Genomic DNA, 5,486 nt, shown 5'->3' with positions numbered 1-5,486 from the left:
TGACTGTTTCTCCTCAGCCCTCTGGTTGCTTTCCAGGTTGCACTTACAGCATTACACACAGACACTACCTACACTCGTGCGGCGCACACTCACACGTTCACGCACTGCCATAAAACAACACCCTTCTCTCTCACATCCCAGGCGAATGGAGTTGGGAGGCCTCCATATTCAGAACCTTGCTAGGATTGTTCAAATGAAAGATGTCACGCCTCCTTGAACGCCACCAGAAAGAAATCACCGGGGTAGGGGGAAAGCCCTAGCTTATGATAAAGTGTTAATGACCTTGAAAATTCTTATGCACATGTTTCTGATGTTGTTGTTGTTATGTGCCATCTAATTAACTATGACTCATAGGGACCTCTGAACAACACGGGATCTGAGCCTTTGAAGCCCTAGCTTGTACCATTCTCATCTTCTCTGATATACTTGAGCCCATTATTATTGTGACTGTGTCAGTCCATCCTATTGGGAGTTTACCTCTCTTGTGTTAACCCTCCACATTTCCAAGCAGGACGTCACGTTCCGAGGACTAGCCCCTCCTAACGACATCCCCAAAGCACATGAGACAAAGCTTTATCATCTCTGCTTCCAGTTTCTTCATCATCTTTCGGAATTGCCTGTTAAAGTCGGCAAGGGGAGATAACGAGTGATGGCTGAGTGATAAGGCGTTGTGCTGTCAGGGTAAAGGCTTGCTGGTCAAACACACGAGCTGCTCCGAGGGAGAAACGTGGACTGTTTCCTCTAGTGCAGTTGAAAGCCTCTGGAAACTCACTCAAGGGTCTGCAGTGGGCCTGTTCTGACTTGATAGCTCTTAACAATTAAAGTTAAAAGGATGGTTTTGTTAGATCCTGTCATATAATAACATATGAAACCATTAGCTTAAGGCAGCTCACCCAAAAGTCTTTCTCACTCGTCTTAAAGTAGGAATTAGGGAAATGCATATCACAGACTTGGAAGGAAAATTAATCTATCTAAAAATATTTTCTGATAAGTCAAAGAGTCATCATTCTTAAAAAAGGTAACAGTAGTTTAGAGCAAGAAAAGTATATTCAAATTATTCAGATTACATCTTCTGACAAATATTTAAATGAATTGCTAATTTTGTTTAGAAGTATTCTTTTTTACAAGATTTAGGGCTAAAATGATTCAGAAATGACCAAGCCCATTGCCTGGCACATAATAAGCATGCAATAAATAAACGTTCCCTGATGAAATTCATTAATATAATGGTCTCAGTAAGCAAGCTCATGACGTCATCTGCATTTGCCTAGATTTTTGGGAAGATGCCATTTAAGTCAGCACTTAGTGACATACTGACAAGCAGAGTAGTGACTAATTAAAACTCCTTTTGTAATCTTTCTCAGTAACTCCATCCCCTCCCTGTACCATTGAAGTTCTGCCTGCTCTGTCTTTTCATATCCACTAAGCTGTTTATTTTCTTGAATTCAGAGCTTCCACTGCTGTGATCCTCATTGGTATTCATATTACACCCCTCGGAGACGCATAATAGTATCTTGAACGCACAGCAGAGGCTTCAGTAGACCATACGTGTGAAAGATTCTTCACGTAATGTGTATCACCCTTAGTCATGAAGGAACATGTAAAGAACAGTCCTAACCTCTTAGTACTTGTAGACCTACACAACCTGGCATTTTGATGGGAGAGCTAGTCACATTAGGATAGATTAGATGCCAATATAGAGATAAATGTTATTTGTCGTAATATGTATGGAGCCTAACTTCCCCTAGAATCGTTTCTGTTAGTAACATCAGTTTGACTCCAGCTCAGTTACTCTGTGTTCCGCAGAAGGAAGCCCTGAGTGACCCCGTTTCATCCTCACAGTCTCTGCTGTGCGTGTGCCAGTCGTTAGTCTCTTTGTCAATCCACCTTTACTGACTCTTGCATTTCTGAGCATGATGTCCTTTCCCAAGGACTGGCCCTTCCTGGTAACGTGCCTAAAGTATGTGAGATCAAGTCCCCACCATCCCTGCCTCTAAGGCGCATGCTGACAGCACTTCTCAAAGGACAGAATTCTTTATTATGGACCGGGCCCCCATGGTACATCAGTGTGCTTCACCAGTACCACAACTCAAAGGCATTAGTCCTTCTTTCCCGTTCTTTGTCATTTTCCAACTTTGACAAGCATATGAAGCTATTAAAATTGTCATGACTTGCATCAAGTGCACCTTAGTCTTTAAACTGACATTTTTGCTCTTCAGCACTTTGAAGAGGTCCTTGGCAGCAGGCTTGCCCAGTGCAATATATTTTTAATTTTTATAGTGCTTTGTAGGGAAAAAGAAGGTAGTAATATATCAGGCCTCTTGGAAAGACTGATGTCCAATAAAAAGAGACAGGAGCCTAAGTAGCCCCTCAAGGAAACTTGGAGAAATCAGCTTGTTTCTAGGTGGTATCTGTCTTAAATCCTTTTCTCAAAGTGGAGAAGGGCATGGCAGTGGTAGCTCGTCTATGAGGTCACTGGTTCTCAGGTAGAGGTGGCAGGACTAAACAAAGCAAACCCATTGTCATCAAGTGGATTCTCACTTCTAGCAACACTCCAGGACAAGGCAGAACTGCTCTATCTCATTTCCAAGACTGGAATTGTTTTAGAAGTGGTAGTGGCTTTCAACCTTTGGTCATTTGGTTACCGTCTTACCTCAAAAGGTCTCATTGTTCTCAAGTTGGAACTGACTCATAGTTGACCGCCACTGGATTTCTGAGGCTGTAAATCATGTGGGAGGCGTTTGCCTGGCTTTTCCCTGAAGACTGGCTGGATTTGAACTGACGGAGAGGTGCAGCAGGCCTGGGGCTAAAGCCACAAATCTACAGATATGGTGACAAGGGGTTGGCTTCCTCAGAGCAGGTCATCAAGGCAGAGAAATTAGAGTAGCAATCAAGAACCAGTGAGGATGCTCAATGTCCTCTTGGTGGTCCTGCCATTTCTGTCCCCAGCGTGAGGAGACCGCAGGCTCTCGGCACTCCTGCCGGTGGCACATCACCCTGGGCACTTTAGAGTGGGGTCACCAGCTGCCTGGTCCCTCCAGACCCCTGCTGCCCGCTTCCCACCGCGGGGTGACTCTCAGGACCAAAAGGAGTCTGTTTGGAACATCAGGCTTTGCAGCTGGTGGGACCAGCATGTTTGGCAGCACAACCCCAGACAATCACAACCCTATGAAGGACAGGGAAGTCACATCTTCTCCTGATTGCAGCATTGGCTGCCTCTGTTTTAGCCCACTACCTTGCAGGGGAACTTTCTTATCTTTAACCCAGGATCATGGGCTAAAGATGTTCGCTGTTGGGAGGTTCAAGACAGTTGACAGACAATCCCAAAAGCTCAGCAGATGCATACAGGGCCCGTGCTTGATGTCTGCTGGAGAGATGATGGGAGCAAAGTATTTACAGCATCGTGTGACCAAACCGCCAAAATGTGGGACCTCAACAGCACGCAGGCAGGCAATACAGATCACGCAGCAGGATGCTCCTGTTAAAACCAGCCCTTGGGCCAAAGCACCAGATTACAGCTGCGTGATGTGACGACAGACAGCTGGGACAAGACGCTCAAGTTTTGTGACACACGGTCATCAAATCCTATGATGGTTTTGCAGCTCCCAGAAAGATGATGTTGCGTGGACATGATTTACGCCATGGCTGTGGTGGTGACGGTGGAGAGGGGCTTGATCGTCTACCAGCTGGAGAAGCAGCCCTCTGAGGTCCAGAGGATAGAGTCGCCACTGGAGCACCAGCATTGGGGTGTGGCTGTTTTCCTAGACAAACAGAACAAGACAACTGGCCCTGCCCTGAGCAGTATGAAGGCAGAGTTGCTCTCCACTACATCACCTCCCCAAATCCTGCCAAAGATAACTTTACCTTCAAATGTCCCCGATCCAATAGAACCAGTACTTCAGTAACAAAGGATATCTGTGTGGTCAATGGCCTCGTGTTCCACCCTGTCCACGGCACTCTGGCTACAGATGGGTCTGATGGCAGCTTCAGCCTTTGGGACAAAGATGCCAGGACAAAGCTAAAGATGTCATAAGAGTTAGACCAGCCCATATCAACCGGCTGCTTCAATCACAATGGAAACATATTTGCCTAAGCATCTAGCTATGATGGGTCCAAGGGACATGAGTTCTACAACCCCCAAAAGAAGAACATTTTCCTGCAGGATGCCCTGAAGAGCTGATGCCCGGGAGTAAGAAGGATTGGCCTGCGCCTTCAAGCTGGTGGCCTGCACCGCTCTCTTCACGCTGCCTGTCTCTGGGCTTGTGGTCTCAACCTGTGGGGCTTCAGCCATGAACTTCACCCCTGGAGGGAGCACTGGGCTGGCACAGTCATCCCTGACAGCTCACCGGTTCCATTCCACTGTCCAGGACGAGTTACCTCCACAACTTTTGAGGTTTGAAGTGGGTGTCAGTGCTTCGTTCAGCAGTGTATGTGTTAGAGACGGTTGGAAAACGTCCTTCGAACCCTGTACTGTGTTCTGTAAGAAAATATTGTGTAGACAAAAATTTAAAAAAAGAACCAGTGAGAAAAATAGCCACTGGCTTGGAGCTTCAGTCTGGTTCAGAAGAAACTGCCTTCATTCAGATGTTAATTTCTATCCTAAAATCACTAACCACAGCCACAAAGGACTTACTGGCAGTTAGTTTTTCTAAGGACTGAAGTGTCTTAATGAGTAGGACAGATAATCTATTTTTTCAAATGGTACAGAAACACACCTTGAGGCAAAAAACAAAAAAGAAAAAAAAAAGAAATAACTTCTATTCTTTCAACTTTTCCCCTCAATTCTCTCATCATATCTAGAACCAGGCTCAAAACTGCGTCTACTAGAGTTTAAAACAAGTTTTCATAACTACAAATGATACAAAGATTAGGATGAATAAATAAGCAAAATCACCTGTTTATGATATTTTAGTGCAGCAGCTCAAAACTCAGGACAAAATTAAAATCATTAATAAATTGAATTCTTCTTTTGATGGCATTTTAGGTTGCTGTGATGAGTTCAGTCTTCTAGTTCGATCCTACCCACCCCAGTATATGTGTGTGCAAGGGTGTGTGTGTGTGTGTGTGTGTGTGTGTGTGTGTGTGTGTGTGTGTGTGTTTATTGATACCAAAATTCACACCTTTAGATTTTTCAAAATCACACTACATTTGGGCTTTTTTACAAACGTCTGCATGCCTTATTAGACCCAGTCATAATTTAACAACAGAGATAATACTTGAGATTTAGATCTTGATTCTCAATATGAGTTATGATAGAGAAAAGAGAACTTTTTAAAAAAATTATTTTATACTGATGTACATACAAAGTATGTAAAGTTTATATGCATTGTTTTTCACGCTGGACCTTGCCCCTTTCCTTCACCAGTCCCTCCCTCCACCCATCAAATTGTGTGACCCCTGGAGATAAATTTATTTTCAGGAAGTATCTATTTGGTACTAATCTTTGAACCAAAAAAACCTAAGCTCTTAATTTTTCTTTTCATCCA

At 44.1% G+C, this 5,486-nt stretch overlaps 1 pseudogene; it reads left to right on the top strand.

The window, feature by feature from the left end:
* Positions 1-3,096: 3,096 nt before the first annotated feature.
* On the top strand, positions 3,097-4,180 carry LOC102865587 (annotated as a pseudogene).
* Positions 4,181-5,486: the final 1,306 nt, after the last annotated feature.

The sequence above is a fragment of the Elephantulus edwardii genome, unplaced genomic scaffold (genome assembly GCF_000299155.1).
Source record: "Elephantulus edwardii isolate Elephantulus edwardi_28Jun2011 unplaced genomic scaffold, EleEdw1.0 scaffold00014, whole genome shotgun sequence".
In the NCBI taxonomy this organism is placed as follows: Eukaryota; Metazoa; Chordata; class Mammalia; order Macroscelidea; family Macroscelididae; genus Elephantulus; species Elephantulus edwardii.
Note: the sequence above shows the minus strand (reverse complement) of the source record. Positions and strands in the feature narration are given on the sequence as shown.